Source organism: Rhinolophus sinicus, linkage group LG01, assembly GCF_036562045.2.
Source record: "Rhinolophus sinicus isolate RSC01 linkage group LG01, ASM3656204v1, whole genome shotgun sequence".
NCBI lineage: Eukaryota > Metazoa > Chordata > Mammalia > Chiroptera > Rhinolophidae > Rhinolophus > Rhinolophus sinicus.
The window spans coordinates 15,214,837-15,233,699 of NC_133751.1; the positions used below are offsets into that span (position 1 = coordinate 15,214,837).

Genomic DNA, 18,863 nt, shown 5'->3' on the forward strand with positions numbered 1-18,863 from the left:
CCCACTCCAATCATAACAGATTATACCAGACATGCATGTCACATGCAATTAATAGGATTTAAATTCAATATCAGTCATTACACATTTCAAAGCAAATTAACATCTCTTAGTTCACATAAAAATAAGCATCTTTTCACTGAAACTTGGGACATTACTGAACTTCTCAATTATTTGCTCTCTCTCTTTCAATATACTGTAAATTCCTGGAATCAAGTGACTTTATACCGTTGCTTTGGTATTCCAGAACATTCCTGCCAATGCTTACAACATTAGGTGAACTCTGCTGATAACATTTATACCTTCAGAAACCAGGATAATCAAACATTTCTTTACTTGCTTCTCTTAGTGAGCAGCCCAAATCTACTATTTTCCCTTTCTCATTTTCACGATCTCTTCTAATAAACTCTTAAATGACAACTGAGATGTGGTATCTCTTGTATATTTATCCCTAATTTTTGTCTATCCATTTGAAATGCCACTATCAAAAAGAGTCTACCCCAAAACAACATCTTCCTCTACTCCCTAAAAAAACCCACAGCTTCCACCATAACTATTGAATGCTTCTGTTTTGGCAGGTTGTGGCTGTATATTTGCATACATTTCCTGAGGCTCTACTGTTTGCTTTAGAGATTAGGGAATTCTTATTCTAAAAATGACCAACTTTTTCTTTTTTTTACATCCCAGGAGGGTCCCTCGCTTATGTGTTTTTGTTTACCAGCCATCATTGCCTGGGCTGCAGTTCAGGTCTCAGTCTTATTTCTGCCTCCTGCCCTCACGCCTTGGCTGACTGTGCCAAAGTTCCGTGGGTGGCCTGCTGTCATCACCCTCTGCACCTGTCCCAATTAGCAGGCTAGAGACGCTGCCAACACAGCCTCTGTGCTGGTGACTGGCTGCCTTGTGTGATCTCATTGCTGGAAAGGCAGTGGCTCAATGGTATGTAGTGTCTGGACACCATTTGTTGGTGAACTACACGGTAGGTGAAAGCTGTGGCGCTGGAACTTTCTCACAGCTGTTAGCAAGGGGGGGAAAAGACTCTTTAGAGGCTTGACAGTGGAGTCTGGCTCACCCATTGCTGCACCCTCAATGCTCATCACGGGGCTGGGCTCTTAGTAAGCATTCACAAATGTCTGTTGAATTAATAGCAGTTTGGAGCAATATTGATTTTCTGCTCTTACCACAAAATCTAGGATAGCATTGAGATAAAGAGCATGGATGCTGGAAGCAGACCACTGTGTTCAAACCCTGACTCTATCACTTTCCAGCTGTGAGCATTAGGCAAGTTGTACAGTGACCCAGTGCCTCAGTTTCCTCATCTGTTAAATGAGGACAATAATAATCCCATTTTGTAGAGTTGTGAGCATTAGAAGAGCTCATATTTTAGAAAGCTCTTTACAAATCACTGGGCATGTGGTGAAGGCTCCAAAATGCTATATGTTTAGCATCACCACTTTCTATCTGCAATCTCCCAACCAGACTGCTGCCTGCCATAATTTTGTCAATCGATGCTCTACATACAGGACATTATGTTAAACTCCAGGTTAGTAAATATTACAGGCAAATTAATTTAGTAAAAATCTTCTTTTTTGAGCCTATTGTGACTCGTTTGGTTGTCAGAAGCTATTTTTACTACGATAGAAAACAAAGCAGGCAGCTGAAACAGATAATTTTGAAGGTAATAAGTATTACCTAAAATTTAATGTGCCCCAGAAATGTATCTCTGTAGTTCTTGTAGCAAAAGGAAACTCTTGGAAGTTGGATGAGACGTGGGAGATGGCATGTCCTCAGAAAGAAGAAAGTGTCTGTGGGAAAGACTCTGATGAAAGAACTCTGGCAGGATGAGGTGGCCCCAGGTTCTGGAGGAAGCTGATGAGGCTGGCACTTTTCCTCCCCCATAGCAATCAGTAGTAACCTTCCATAAGGTTACTATTGTTGATGGGGCATGCCCTCCTTCCTGCTTCTCCAAGAGACAGGTCCAGAGGCAACGGGGTGGGGGTGGAGGGTTCTGGGAGTACAGGCCGTGGACCATTCCTTTATAACTAAATTAGTTTTACCTTCAGGACTGTAATCACACACACACACACACACATACACACACAGCACTCTCTTCATTTTATTTATTTCTGGACCTCATGCACTGGTATTAGTCATATAGTATTAATTTGCTATATAGAATGACTTAGAAAATGTCTCTGAACAGAGATAAAGCTTACAGGCTACTAAGCTGGTGTTCATTGGTCATATTTTACGAAGTGGTACCCAGTGTCATTTGCTGAGTCTCCTGCATACCCCAAAATATGCTTCTGCAACCACTATATCATGACATCTTCATGGATCTATACACACATTATGGATAATTTCACCATCAGCAGTCGTTCTAATACAGAAAGACAAAAGAAGGCACATTTCGTATTAAATTACAAGTTAAAAAATAAACTTTCTTATATAACCACGAGGTGGCGCATTTAACCCATAATCAACTATACTACGTAAATCTGTTAGTAATATATTATTTTTATGCAGGCATTTTTACTGTTTGGGGAAGGAATCTAAAGCTGAGACGGAGGAGAATATCATGTCTTAGAAACATTAATTTTAAATAAAGTTCCATAAGCTGTACTAAAGTCTCATTTCCTAAAACATGAGTTGCATTTAAAAAAAAAAGTCTTAATGGCCAAACTAAGAAATCCTGGGCTACTTCACATACCAAGTGATAGATTTCTGTAAACCTACATTTTGAAATGGATAGATCTGTATAATGCAGCAGTCGTAAATAAAATAACAAACCTGGATTTTCTGTTGCACTTGACTCATAAGGAACCTAATTCACACGTCTCTTTACACCTAAGTTTTCACAATTATATGAATCCAAATAAATTTTCATTATTCTATTTGTTTGAAAACTGCTTTTTAATGGCCAGGTTATTACACTGAACACAAATGAGAAAAGCCCTTTCCAAACTAAAGGTCTTTTAAAGACGATGAATTTCACCTGAGTTGAAATCAGCATCACTGAGTTGATGCTGATTATGTGAAAACAAATGATAATGTAGTATGTTGAACGTGCTTAATAGCTGACCTATTCTCTTAAAAAAAAATGATGAATTTAAGTAAGAGATGTGGGCTCCTCCCATGAAACCTAGAACCAGGCTTTGATAGAATGGACCAACACTACGTCTCAAAAAGGGTCATGTCAACACCAACGTACAGTCCGCATGTCCCCAGTAACACAGGCAGGATGTGAGCTGCAGAAGCCACATTTTGTGAGCCGGAAAAAATCACACTGGGTGCCTCCTGATGAAATTTAGCCAAATTGAATATCAACAGCATCCTCAGAAGGGGACGTGAGAGAAGCACCCTGTCTCCCATCCCCCATACCTTCGGACTGAGACAGAAGTGTCTTTGGAGCAAGGGTTCTACCAACGTCGGGTGGAGAGAGGACAGAGGAAGTAACACCGTGATAGCTGGGAGAGGGTGCTGGGACATTATGAAGTGACCCAAAACACGGGTGTTGGGACTTTCTTTTCCACTATACCAACGTATCGTTGCCTTCATCTTCTGCTTCTGCAAGATTATAAGTTATCTCTTAACTATTAGCCCTATCTAGGGATGAACACGCCTGACACCACAAACGGGCATCACTTCTGCTTGATGGGCGAAGTGCAGACTACTGATAGCAGGAGGTGCACACTAATGAAAGAGAGGTCTCTAATTCCTCAGCACAGGAACCGGTGCAATTCACTGGAATAGAGACTGAGGTGTTGCAGGCTCTGCCATGGCGCCACCTAGTGCTGGCATGTTTTATTGCAGCTCCTTGATGGTAACTGGTTCTGATGCTGAGCCCCTGAGTGCTAGACCCAGGGCTTCCACCCGTCTCACATCCCCCAGACCTTCGGACTGAGACAGAAGAATGACCCAGATTCCGGGGCCGTCTAGAGGACTACAGGCACCTAACAGGGAAATGAGACAGGGGTTCTGGAGGAAGGGAGCAGATGCTTTGCTTAGTTCTTCAAACTTTGAATCCCCCACAGGAGCTTCGGTAAAACGGCCAACTTCATTACAATTTCCATCCCCCATCGCCTTTATCATAACAGCATTGGGGGAGGGGACACTTAGTTCCTTAATCCACTGTATTTTTGTGGCTTTTAAATCAGATGTTAACTCCACCATTTCTTTGGAGTTACCTGATGAACCACTCCAAGGGCCTAACCCTACACTGGCCAGACCTTAGGTTATGTTGATAGCTGTGGTCATTGGCTCCATGAGAGAAAGTCTTCTCTCAACCCAAAGAAAAACAAATGAGAAGCAAATACGTGAGAAGAAATTTTCCTTTTCCATATCTGACTTCCAGCCATCTGTATTAGTTTCCTAGGGCTGCTATAAACAAAGTATCACAAAGCAGAGAGACTAAAACAACAAAATTTACTCTTTCACAGTTCTGGAGGCTAGAAGTTTGAAATCAAGGTGTCAACAGAGTTGTGTTCCCTCTGAGACTCTGGGTAGAACCCTCCCTTGCCTCTCCCTGACTTCTGGTGGGTGCCGTCTTGACTTGCAGCTATGTGGCTCCAATCTCTGCTTCTGCCATCACGTGGCATTCTCTTCCTGTGTATCTGTCTTTGCATCGAGTTTCCCTCTTCTTAAAAGACACCAGTCATACTGGATTAAAGCCCACCCTACGTAATATCTTTATATCTGCAAAGACCCTATTTCCAAAGAAGTTCCCATTCAGAAGTAGAAGGTTAGGACCCCAACATATCTCCTTCGTGCTCACCATTCAACCTATAAATAAGACTATCCTAGTATTTTGGCTGAGCGGTATCCAGTGCAAAATCAGATGTATTTTTTAAACAATGCTTTGTAGTATTTATGTTGTTTTTCAAAATATTTTCATTCCAATTAACTAATTTTGTTCTCTCTAGAGTTCTCTGAGACACATAAGTCAATATAGTTATCCTGCACTTGCCAACCAAGGAGCCTATAGGACAGTTAGCAATTTTTCAAAGGCTCTATATCACATTAGGGACAAATTTGGTCTCTTTACTACATTCCCCTCCAAAAAACAAATAAAGAAAAACAAACAAAAAAATTTCAGAACAGCTTTATGAATCACGTAACTATGAATAACACTGCCAGACAATTATTTCAAAAGTCACATCAGGAATTGGGCTTATTAAAGTGATATCTTGAACAATTTTTCTAGAAGATGGAACAGATATGTAGTGCTCACTTGAATTCTACCTTAACATTTGACTTCAGTTTCAGACTATTTTTCCTTGATGCTTAAATGATGGGACTATTGAGGAGTTAGGATATTTTATATGATTCCTAGGTGAAGAAGGATTTTCCCATATAACATTTATAGGTAAGGGATTGTTTTTGAAATATATTCAGTAAGTGTAAGAAATCAAGATTTGCACCAAAATTTAAATGAAATGTATGGCACTATCATTACAATGAAGTCAATTTTTGATCTACCATTTTAATTAGTCCTAAGTTGTTGCAAAGCATCAAGACAGTTTATTTTTTAAAAAGGCATTAAATTAATTAATTCCAAATTGGAAGTAACTCATATAGATGGCCCAATTATCTATGGAGATGAGACAGCCATAATTTCTTTTAATTTAGTTATCACTGGTTATATTTAACTCTAACTCTAAATTCCACAAAACAAAATCAGAAAAAAGCCTAAATTGCCAATAATTAATTATAACTGCTGTAGTTAAAACAAATAATTAGTTTCTATCTCATTTATGAACAGACAAAATCATTTGCTTGGGAGTCAATGACTCAGAAAATAAAAAAAACACAAGAGGTAAGTATGCTGCTTTATTTTTAGAAAAATATGCAAGCAATCATTTAATTCCTTAAAGAAATTCATTCATGTTTTTCCCATTGGTTGTACTGTACTACAACAGCAAAATTCACTGGTGTAATTAACATTAATTTGTCCAAGGTTTAGCTAAGAGGCAGTATTATGCAGTGGGCAAGGCATGGCCTCTGAGTTAGACTCTCAGCTCAACAATCTGCCTACCAAGGGCAAGTCATTTTATCTTCCTAATCCTTGCCTTTCTTAGATATACACTGGGAATAATAATAATAATAATAATAATAATAGCGGTAGAGCAAATACTATGAGTTTTCCAAAGATTTTCACTTTTTGTGGGCACACAAATAGACTTTCCTTCTTCCCAGCTTGCTTGAATCAAATTGGTGCTATTACTACTTCTGGTTGATGGCTTGTGAGCAGAACGGGTGGATGCCATTTCCAGGCCTGGTCCCTGAAATACCCCAGGAGCCCTTTCACGTGTTTCCCTTACTGGTTGTCTAGCTGCACACAAATGGCCCAGTGGGCGCTCCAGGTAGGGATAGTAGAGATATTAGCTTGAAGAAGCTTCGAACCATAGGGTTCCAAATCAGTGCTTGAAAAAAGAGACTGTGAAATGAGCAAGAAATAAACCTCTCTTTGTTAAGTTACTGTGATCTTGGAGTGCTTGATACAGCATTACATACCTCAAATAATGTACCAACTCATAAAGTTGTCAGGATTAAAAGAGATGGTGATTATAGTGTGACTAGCATGCAGTAAATGTCCAATAATTGATGAATATTTTTGCTATTTAAAGGTCAAAGAAATGTACAATTTCCGTTTGAATATTATAGCCTTTGACAATAATTAAAATATCTTGAGAAAAGCATAGAAATAGGATATATATATATGTGTGTGTGTATTTATGTGTGTATATATATATACACACATAAACACGTACATATATATATATATATATATATATATATATATATATATATATATATACGCAGGGTCTATTCTATACTGCATAAAATTATGTGACTTAATGTAGCGTAATATCACAACTTATCTCTTGACACAGTACCTGGTAGAACATCAGTATTCATTAAGGGCTGAATGAATGATAGTTTCAATGAATAAATTAATTCATGAATACAGTATAGTAAAGGATATTTTTCCTATTTAATTGCACTGAACCGAATTACCATGTACCCTGTAGAGGTTAGGAATTTTCAGAGACTCAAGAATGTCCAAGATGCTTAACATTAAGGGGGAGGAGGAACATAAAGGAACACCATGGTAGCTTTAACTCAACGGGTTATGTGCTAGTTTTTACATTATATGGTGACTGTGTATTTGTGTGATTATTACCTATGTAAACTAACTTACAGGTGCTTCTGTATATTCTGTTTGCAGGCAAATATAACATAATAAACAGCTTAATAAAAGAAAAATAATATTCAATATAGGTGGTCGTGATTATACAGAAGGTTTTAAAGGGATTTCTCATTAGAGTTTATTAAATGAGCAATTGCTGAGACTAGGTATCAAGGTAAAAGACCTTGATATGAAAATGCTTTTGACATTCAAAAACCACAGAAATAACTTATGGCTCTAACTGAGGAACCGATAGGGGAATAATTGTGAATAGACAACATTTGTGGAGGGAAAGACATTTCAGGCAAGGAGGGAGATACAGAATACCTTGGCAAGGGTATCAGAACATTCTAACTCCAGGCTCACTGTTTACCATGGGTTTAGGGGCATAATCTCTCAGAGGCTCCATTCTCTTGTGCATAAAATTATGGGATTAGGCTAATTGGCTAATTTTGTGATGATTAGGGTTCATTATTTGTTTCATATCATCATAATAAACATTAATTTTCATTGCACTATGTGTGAAAGAAATTATCAGTTGGAAGAGCTTCGGCTGAGAGCATGCTAGATAAGTCACCTTTTAACTGTGTATTTTTTCTTGATACATAAATAGTTGCATTCCACAGAAGCCAAGTTATGTCAGATAACAAATTGAAAGACAAATTGAAATTAGAATATTTTATTCATACTTAATGGGGCAAACACAGTTTGTACATATTCCAAACAAACAAATGCAGAATAGGGTAAGTATTCTAGTGAGCCTTCATAACAATAGAAGCAGTGTGAAAAAAAATTGATCCAAAAAAAAAAAAAAGATGATTTGAAGATGTATTTATGGCATACCTGTCACCCCAGTTCCTAGGCAACAAGACATGGTTCCAACAGACAGAGAGGTAGATAATTATAGACCATGGTATATTTGGTCTTCCATGCTTAAGGATGGATATCAGCAAGAACAAAGAAAAACTATACATGAATCCTAAAGATGTTGTTTCACGTGTCTAATTTTAAATGGAATTTATTGACTGAATCATGGCTCCTTTCATTTAAGGCACAATCTACTAATGGCTTTTTTACATCCCTCTTTGCTCTGCATCAGTGGCTTCCAGTCTGCAGTGCTCGCTTTCAGCCATAGTTGGCGACTATTTTTAGGAGAGACTGCTGAGAAGCAGAAGAATCATGGAAATGGGTAAGGAAAATATGCTTTCCTAGTGATTTATTGAAAGAGGTTTTTTTGTTTTGTTTTGTTTTTAATCCAGAATATCCATTTACGTTCAAAGAGAATTAGTTCCAGATTTTGTCTGGTTTTCTTTTGCTTTCTGTAGGTATCAGACTGTTGCTCATGGACCCAGGCAAAAACAAAGCACACCGCTCAGGCAGGGAGAACACAAACCAAATCCTGCCTCGGGGCTGGGAGAAAAACAATAGAGGCAAAAACTTGAGCTATTCTCAAGTGCTTTTAATTTCACATCCAAACTAATTATTTATCAGTTTTGTTGAAAAACAAACTTTAATAATCCCTCTATTAATGAATTTAACACACATTCATAAACAATTCTGGGTCATCTTGTCCTGATTAGATGCTATTCGGGGGCTTTGAGGAAATGGTGGTGGACAGACCCATCATGAGTCCAGATTCATGGAACTTCCAACATGTGGACGAGAGTAAAGAAAGACACTGAACCAGTGAACTCATAGGTGACTGAATAAATGCAAAGTGTGATAACATTCAAGGAACGAAAAAAAAAACAGTTTCTCCAAAAGCCAGTAACAAGAGAATGTGTTTTGGTGTGTTTGATCAGAGAAGATCTGTGAGGAGGTGATTTAAACTGAAGCCCGTAGGATGAAATACCCTCAGCCAGGAGTCAGGCAGGGGAACTGCATTTTAAGCCGAGGGAGCAAATAGTATGTACCATGGCTCTGAAGTAAAAATCAAACAAACAAACAAACAAACAAACAAAAAATGCTGTGTCACTTCCAGTAGAAGAAAAAGGACCAGCAGGGCTGTGGAGCATTGTGTGAAGAGGTGTGTGTGTGGCGGGGGAGGGAGAGGACCGTGGGAAGTGGTACAAGCTGAGACTGAAAAGTTGCAGGTCAGGCCTACAATTCTTGTCCAGCATTACAAGTGCAGCGAAAGCCAATAGGGTGTACACAGGCCAATGATATGTCTACCTTACATATCAGTGTTGTAAAGAGAATGGATTAGGGAGTTAAGAATGACAGCAGTAATACAGATTGGAAGGCTCCATGGCAATAACGCAGGGGAAAAGCACATTGTATCATTCAGGGTCTAAGCAGAAAAGCAGAATCCACTCAAAGTATCTTACAATGAGGAAAGGAAAAAGCAGAGCACACAGGTGAGGCAACCCAGAGACAAATCAAATCCTGTCTCAGGTGTGAGAAAAATGCCAACCAATATGGGCAAAATCATGGCTATTCTCGAGTGTGTTCAATTTAATACCAGGAACTGGTTATTCCTCTAAAGGAAATGATGAGAAGCTAAACAGGAGTTGGTGGCAAGATACTCCATGGATTAACAACATCAGGAAGCAACTGCCACCCCAAGGTTGGAGGGCTGGAGGGAGGAGGGAATATTAGCAGAATCCAAGGCTGCCACCTGGTGGACGTGGGGACCACAGAAGGAACTGAAGGCAGGGAAATGAAGCTCTTATAGGGGATGTGTTGTCCAAAGTCAGAGGCCTGGCAGTATCTCCCACTGTCACCCCACTGTCATCCTATTGACAAAATCTAGCTGGACACCAGCTTACACAGCAACCTGGAGAATTCAGACTGCAGGAATCAGCCACCTTCAATGCACGGCAGAGACATGAGAGGACAAACAGACCAGGAACTGGCGTATATGCTTTGAAGACAGAACCCAGAATAACTGTCATAGATTAAGTGTAGGGAGAAACAGAAATGTAGAATCAAGAGAGAGACATTCGTGTTTCTGGCTTAAACGACTAGGTAGATCATGATACCGTTGACTTAGAAATGACAAAGAGAAAGAGAAGCAAGTTATAAGAGCTAAGAGTCCAATTTTTGATAAGTTTAACCTGACACACTGTGAGACAGCTGAGTGGAGAAGGCAGATAGGAATGAAAATAGAAAGCTAGTTAGAGAAAAAGATGATAAGTGATAGACACAAATTCAGAACAACACTGACACCTTTGTAAGGGAGGAGTGGAATGGGATTTGGGAGGCATAAGAACGGCTTGTCTCTGTTGAATTATATTATTTTAAAAAGTTATGAAGCACATTTTTCAATATGTTAAGATGTGACAAAACGAGGTGGGAAGTACATAACTGTTCATTATATTATTGTCTGTGGGTTTTGTGTTTTTTTTGTTGCCTAACATACGTATGACCAGTCCCAAAGAAAGACTGAATGGGACAGAGAAATAGAGACAGTGGCTGTAGACAAGCCCTGGGCCATATTTGGCTATAAAGAAATGGAGAGAAATTGAAATTGCACTGGGAAGATAAGCATCAAGGGAAGGTTGGCTTGCTTTTAGTTGAGTTTTGGTTTTAATAGTGACGATACTACAGGGTAGTTCTCTGCTGAAGAAAATTATCCTGCAGAGAGGAAGAATTTAAGTGTGCATGATCAAGACATGAAACTGAAAGGGTGAAGTCCTTGAGGTTGTAAAAGAAGTTGGAACCCAGAACACATGTGAAAGAGTGGCCTTTTATAGGAGAGAAACTAAGTTATCTAACCTGAGTGAGACCCCAGTAATAATAACTTACATGTAGAAAGATGTGTTTGCAACGCAGGTCAGACCTATAAGATTCAAAATTAGTTCTTTTAAATCAAAATGGAAACATAAGAACTAATTTCATAAACTTAAACTAGATCTTATTTAAAATGATTTTCACTAGAACATGAAATTTGGGGAGTATAGTTTTCTGTACTGATCTCTTTCTTTCACAAAAACAAACTGAAGTAGGTAAACTTCATTATATCATTGGTTTCGCCACCCTGAACCCACGGACACGAGTACTTAGAATTTCATTGCTGTGAAATGTCAGTGTACACAGGATAATAGAAAATGAGACCAAAGGGGGAAAAAAGATCCTTAAAAATGTTCTGCTTTATTTTTTCTCCCAAAAGAGAAGTAAACACTACATCTCTCTCCAAGTTAAAACACAGTCCTGCCAATTCAAGTGGGGGGCAGGATGGCAAAAGACCATCTGCCATGGTCCCCTGTCATTCCACTGGATGATCTTCAGAGGTGATTCAATAATTACAATACGATTGTTCCTTCAGTAGGAGTATATTCTCCCTAAGCAATCCTAGTTTTATTATCTTGCATGTGAATCCACTGTCCAACCTCCCTTCCTCTCTCAGAAATGTTGCCTAACAATCCATCATTTATTTCACAGCTCATTTGCACCACTGCAAGAAACAAGCATGTTGGAATTGAGCAGAAAAGGAAATTAAAATCCAATCCTTTTATATTTGAATCAATTTTGCTATATGGTAGATATGTTGAGCAGAGGTCTGTGTGGACACAATTTGAAGATCTTCGTAAAATGATGTCATTCCTGTTCCCTGCATATCCAGTAAATAAATTGGCCTTCTCCCCTCTTTCCCAGTATTGTTCAGGGAGTTTCAAAGCAATTGGTGTAGAGTAAATAGGGCCAGGAATGATACAACATTTCTAAAGTATCTATGTGTAGTAGGGAAAATAACGGTCCCCAAAGATGAACCTGGTCATGATGCCCAGACCTGTGAACCTGTTCCCTTCCATTGAAAAGAAGACTTTGCAGATGTGATTAAGTTAAGGATCTTGAGATGGGAAAAGTATCCTGGATTATCTGGGTGGGCCCGATGTAATCACAAGGGTCCTTCCATCTAACAGTTAGGCAGGAAGGTCAATTTAGAGAAGTTGTAATGATCAAAGCAGAAGTCAGAACGACATGCTGGGCCAGAAGCCAAGGGAAAGGGGCAGCTTTCAGGAGCTAGAAAAGGCCGGGAAGCACATTCCTCCTAGAGCAGGGGTGTCCAAACTGCGGCCCATGATCTATTGTTAATTGGCCTGCAGCAAATTCCAAAAATATATTTAGTTTACTTAAATAAACCAGGTGAGGCAATATGTACTTCACCTCAAGTAAGTGGCCCGGCTGTTTGTGTATTTTACCGCACATGGCCCTTGGTGAAAAACGTTGAAAAAAGTTTGGACACCCCTGCCCTAGAGCCTCCAGAGGTAACACAGCCCAGTGACCCATTTCAGATTTCTGGCCTCAAGAACTGTAAGAAAATGAATGTGAGTTGTTTAAACCACATAATCTGTATAGTTTGTTACAGCAGCAATGGGAAACTAATAGCACATATAGAGAGATCTTAACATACTGCCTACTACATAGCATTATTTTCATTATTATTATTATCTAATATTTTTCTTATTCTACTTTGGGCTTGCTTTATGTATTTGGTTAGCTTGCAATTGTTTAATTCTGGGTATCGTGTAAAAATGAATTTCCTATTCTACAGGTGTCATTTTCAGGAATCTGAAAGAAAAAAAGAAAAAAAGAAAACCCCACCCCGTTTAGAAATGATTAGAAAAAGATGGCAATGGCACACCTTTGATGATTGATTGTCCTTGTGCTTGGAAGTGACAGTTTTCACTGACCAACTACAATGAAATGCTTAATCATGGTATCCATTCATACAGGAAGTTGGATTGCTAATTTTGTGATGTGTAGGGAAGCTTATGAAATACTGTCCCTCTTAGGGGCTAAATGGACAACACAAACATTACTTCCTCCTTCCTTTCCTTTTCATCATGACAAGGCCTGGATACTAGAATGAATTTTTTGTATTTGAAATACAAAGCATCCCAGGCTTTCTTCCATTTTTTTCCCTTCGGAAGAATGCTAATTAAACTTGTATTGTAAACATTGTAATGTTGCATTTTTAACGGCTACAGCCTATTCAGAACACAATACTATCTTTTCCATGGAGTTTCTCATATTTTCAACTTGAAGTAAATCCATGGAGAGAAACTGAAACTAGTCCCTTAAAAGAGAATTTTGTTTTGAAAATGGCCAGGCCATCACTCAGATGTCGTTTTTGTAATCCTTGTTGTCCATTTCCTGGTTGAGTTAAACCAGGAGGACGCCTTATATTACATCCTATTGGTTCCCCTCCCAGGTCAGAATGTCCTGACTGGCCTCCAAGAAACCCTGCAAATATAAAGATGTGGGGCTCTGAAAAATTCTTCAGAACCTTCCTTATCAGGTATGAAGTTTGTAGAGCAACATCCAGAACAGTGAAGCCTAGTCTAACGAGGCTGGGTGGAGAATGCTCACTTTGTGCAACTAAATGTTGCATATTAGAAACTTTGAGACTATTTCCCAGAAAGAGCTCGCCATCCATCTGAATGCTGTATTCTCAGCTGCATTTACATATCTGGCTGCTCTTTGCTATCTATCTATCTATACATACATATTGCTTATGTTGAGAAAAGAAAGCCTGCTTTCTGTGAATATCGAACAAGGTACACATTAAAATATTTATAATGCCAAACTTGCAGGTTTCAATACATGCACTTTCTAGAATACCAAATATAATGAACCCTCCATTTAGAAATGAGTTTCGCTCATTTTTATCCATTCATATTTTACATTACCTGGGTGTGTGCATGCTCTATATAGCTACCCTTTCCTCAGGTAACCTTCAGCTGTCTTGGATGAATTTTAAAACTCCCATTACAAATTCTTACAGCCTTTTAGTGTTAAATAAGTCCTCACTGACATTTACAAGTCATACCATTTACAGGAGTGCACTATGGTCTTCATGTTTATCCCCCCTTCACTGCAATAAAATGTGATGTTTAATGTTCTATTGATTATTACTGCAGTAATAAGTGACACGTTTAATGAGTGATTTTCTTTTCTAGGCTTCATCCTGGATGCATGTTATACAGTAAACTAAGTTCTGTGTTAAAAAAAAAAAAGTTTACTTGCATCCAATAACAAGCTTAAGACAAGCCACTTTCCTCAGTTTATGAAAAAGTATAACAACAGTGCAAATAATACTACAATATAGAAAAGCAAAACAGATTGTTTTTCCAACGACACCAATTTTATTGTGGCTAGGCTATTTCCTCCTTAATGTTGAAATCATTGAAAGTTTATCATTTAATTGGTGAATCTGTAAGTCACAAGTTGACATACATTCTCTATTTATATGCAGTTTATAGGAGCTGTCAGGGTGGACATTTTATGTTTAGTTTTAAATAATTCTTTGCACCAGGGAATGAAGAAGAAGAGGAAATATTTTTACGCTAATTTAGAAGTTTGGAAATTGGACATGTATCTTTTAAAGTCATGTTTTGCTAGGAGATTATTTATTATGATGGTAGAAAGGGGGAGAAAGGCCCTTATAAAATAAAGACCGTTCAGGCTTATTGAAGTCATGTTTAATTAAATTCAAAATTCCAAAGAAACAACTAAAGCTGTGTATCCACATGTACAACTAATGTGACTATGGCTGTCTAGTCGCTCAAAAAACAACAAAAAATTGAATCAATCTTTCTGAAATGCTTACTTATTTTTATTTTTATTTTTACTGGATCCTCATAAAAATTCATGGATGGTCCTAAACTATAAAGCAGCTTAGATGTGGCCTTTCTCATATCAAGCAACTCCAATTATTCCCTAAATCATTACCATCCTGCACCACAGACCCTAAATATTATCATTCTTTTTTTTTCCTTCAAATATTCATTCCCAGAAAAAAATGTAAGCCCTACTTTGAAGGCTGGCACATTAAGCCTTCTCAGATGTTTACTCTTCAGCTAATGATTCATTATTTCCTTTCGAACTTGACAGCTTGCTGAGAGCAGCTTCCTGTGCAATAAGGCCTCCAGAGAGCATCGAGAAGCATCGAGAAGCATTGAGCACAAGAGCTCCCTTCACAGATGCCAAATATAAGAGGAATGCCAACGTGAGAGTTCTGCAAAGCCAGCGGATGTGGATATCCATATCCATAAGCCAACAACATATGAATAAGTAGTTGGGATAGTAAGAGAAAGATGAGTAAGATGATCAAAGAGAGTGTAGGGGGCAGAGGTCAACATGAACACACCCCATCAGCAGATTTAGTCCTGGTGCTGATGTCATAACAGAAGAGCTTCATGCCACAGGCTAAGAAATAAGGAAAGAGGATAACGGCATGAGGTCACAGATATAGGGCAACAACTGTGACAGAAGGAAAGATTTAATGATGTGGTTAATTTGAATTGCTCATGTTTTATCTTCTCTACTTGCCCTAAATCATCCAAACAAACACAAGCCAAGTTTATATTGCCATCACTAGCATCTTGGCATCCTTGATTTGGAGGTCCTAAGGAACACACAGGAATATAGAAGTGTCCTTAAGATTCTTTTTGAGTGAATTATAATAATGCAAAATATGCTAGGTTCTGATTTTAGAATTCACTCAATTTTCCAATTTAAATGCAGACTTCCTGCATTGCTTATGAACTGAACAATGTGAGAAACAGTTGCTTACAATCACTGTTTTTTAAGGAAAACTGACAACCATTATAGGTTTTTTGTCATCCTATGGATCTCTGAGATGTTATGAATATATTCATATAATAAGTGTGCGTGTGAATCTAACTCCACAAGAGGATTGAATAAATAAGTTTTCAGAAACCAAACCACATAATGGAAAATTAGATCTGCTCTGTACTGCATGAGCATAGTAACAACGTATTTCATCATTTCTTCAATTTATTATAAGTAGGGTAATGCCTATAGAAAATGATTTTATGCATCTGTTCAACAAACATGCACTGAGTGCATAATAAGCACTAGGAATTGTGCTGGGTGTTGTATACAACGGCAATCCAGATGCACAATTCCTGACCTCAAAAAGACTAGTCTAGTGGGACGTAAACACAGTCAAGGGCTGAATACTAAGTAGACATGAAGCGTCGCTGGAAGAAAGCAACTACACCAGAAGCTTAAAGGATGATCAGGAATTAGCTAAGTGGCCAACTACAGCTAGTGACAAGACATTTGGAAAGCTCAAATGTCTTTGAGAGCAAGAGTAAGAAGAAAGATTCTGTCCAATGATAGTCTTGGCTAATAATGGTCCCTTAAAATTATCAATTTTAATTTCTACACAAAAATCTCGTATCATAAAAGAATAGAACACCTGAGTTGGTGTAAACCATTCCATTCCTTTTTATATTGAGATAGAATTGACATATGTTATTACATTAGTCTCAGGTGTACAACATAATGATTCAATGTATGTATTGTGAAATGATCACCACAACTGTGATGAGAACCTTTAAGGTCTACTCTCTTAGCACCTTCAAATATATGATACAATATTATTAACTGCAGTCACAATGCTGTACATTACACCCCCAGGACTTATTTTATTTTGTAACTGGAAGTTTATCTTTTGACCCTTTCACCAATTTCACCCACCCTCTACCTCCAACTTCTAGCAACCACCAATCTGTTCTCTGTATCTATAAAAAATGTTGAATTATAATTTGAAATTGTTTAAAATTGATGTGCTTTCTCTATAAACATTAATTTGTTCAAGAAATATTTATTGAGGACACATTTTTAATCACTGAGGGTGTAACACTCAGGAGGATAGAGATGACACCGAAATCTAGCGGACATTTATCGTGCATTTTGACTACCCAACAACTTTTTTATCTTTAAAGAATTCTCCAGTTTTTGAGACTTGGTAGGGCACAAAGACTTTCTCCTCCTAGAAGTGCTGAGAATGTTTAGTACTTTTCCAGCCTCCCTTGCAGCTAGCCACAGGCATATAAGGTGGGCTCTGCCAAAAGGAGCTAGTAACACAAAAAGCAAGAAGAGGCGGTCACCTTTTCTCTCAGGCATTGATGGCAGTAGCAATGGCTCTCAGATTGGGCTCCTTGAAGAAGTCAAGACTGAATAGTTGGCTGCAGTGCTAAGAGTAGCATCTAGTGCCTAGTGACAGCTGGAGTGGTTCTCAGCAGAGTAGCAGAGTTTAAGGGAGTATTCCAGGGCCTTGAGCCTAACTTCCTAATTTATTTAGTGATTCTATGAGCTACGACAAACCTTCTTAATAAACATGTTCTTTTGCTTATTTCTGACCCAGTAACCTTCTGTTGCTACAATAAAGAATCATGATTGACAGGCCAACTTCAGAGTCAGCCAGCCATCCAGAGAAGCAACAATTAGAACAAGGAACTTATCAAGACTTAAGGGACTCAGGAGCCTTCAGCATGTTGATTACTCAGAAGCACTTCACTATAACAAGTAAGAAATGCATTTATTTTGGCTCTGAGGTTTCTCTATTAAATATTTATATTAGTCTCATTAGGTCGATATAACAAAGTCTAGGACAATATAGTTAGTGGCTAAAACAATAAATATTTATTTCTCACAGTTCTGGAAACTGGAAAGTCCAAGATCAAGGTGCTGGCAGATTTGATTCCTGGTGAGAGTCCACTTTCTGGCTTGTAGACAGCCACCTTCTCATTTATAGCACCATTACATGTGTACATATATATTTTAGCCCTGAATGAAGAACATAACGTACAAGGTATGACAAGTTCACGAACTCATCCTATAAAAACTGCCACACACCTCATTGCTGAATATCACTACAATCGCCTTCAAAGTCCTCCCCTTGGGAAGCTATGCAACAATGCCAGTGCCTAGTCCACCCTGCAAAGTAATGTTGGAACGCTTTTTCTGGAATGGCCATCAGAGCTGTCATTGTAGTATCCTTGATGTCCTGAATGTCATCAAAATGTCTTCCTTTCAATTAAAGGAAAGATAATATTTCTTTTATCTTTGGGTAAAGAAAGAAGTCATTGGGGGGTCAGATCAGGTGAGTAGGAAGGGTGTTCCAATACAGTTATCTGTTTACTGGCTAAAAATTCCCTCACAGACAGTGCCGTGTGAGCTGGTGCATAGTCGTGATGCAAGAGCCATGAATTGTTGGTGAAAAGTTCAGATTGTCCAACTTTAACACACAGCATTTTCAGCACTTCCAAATAGTAAACTTGGTTAACTGTTTGCCCAGTTGGTACCAATTCATAATAATCCCTCTGCTATCAAAAAAGGTTAGCAACATTATTGCAACAAGTTTGCGAACTTAATTGTCAGACCTCATATATTCATCAATTTGTCTAATTTGTTGCAGGCCCTTTCTCCATCAATCTTTAGGTTATACCCTGATGAAGAACCAAATAACTCCCAGGATCTGCATTTGGCTAATTCTTCTTCCTGAACCTACTATTTTTACTCAAATGAACCCTCCCCCCAGTAATGGCTATATATGCAGCAGCCCTGATGTTGCCCTCCATCCATAGGGATTGATGTCCATGATGTTTCTTGAAGTTGTATTCCATGTCCACACAACACCTCTTTTATGACGATGCACTTCTGTTGCCTCCTCCTAACTGGACTTTGCGGGGAGATGCTTGAGATCCTTATGTCCCATGTTTGTCCATCAGCCAGACTGGCCACAGCCAGAGCACTTGCTCTGGGAAAGTGCTCGCTAGCTGGTCTCATCCCACTATTGCTCATCACATGCTCTGCCTTAATATGAGAAATCAGCCATGTCCAGGTGAGTCCTAGTAACTACAGACAAACAATGTCAAGAGCTCTGAATTATGATTTGAGGTTCTTTCATCAACCAGTGTGTATG

At 38.5% G+C, this 18,863-nt stretch overlaps 2 long non-coding RNA genes across 2 annotated transcripts in view; one reads left to right on the plus strand and one right to left on the minus strand.

Moving 5' to 3' along the window:
* Nucleotides 1-18,863, minus strand: part of LOC141570173 (uncharacterized) — a 402,630-nt gene that overhangs the window by 159,134 nt on the left and 224,633 nt on the right. The window lies entirely within an intron of this gene.
* LOC141572073 (uncharacterized) lies at nt 8,121-16,757 on the plus strand. Its single transcript, XR_012497135.1, has 2 exons — nt 8,121-8,372; nt 15,020-16,757. It is a non-coding gene; the product is annotated as an uncharacterized LOC141572073 (long non-coding RNA).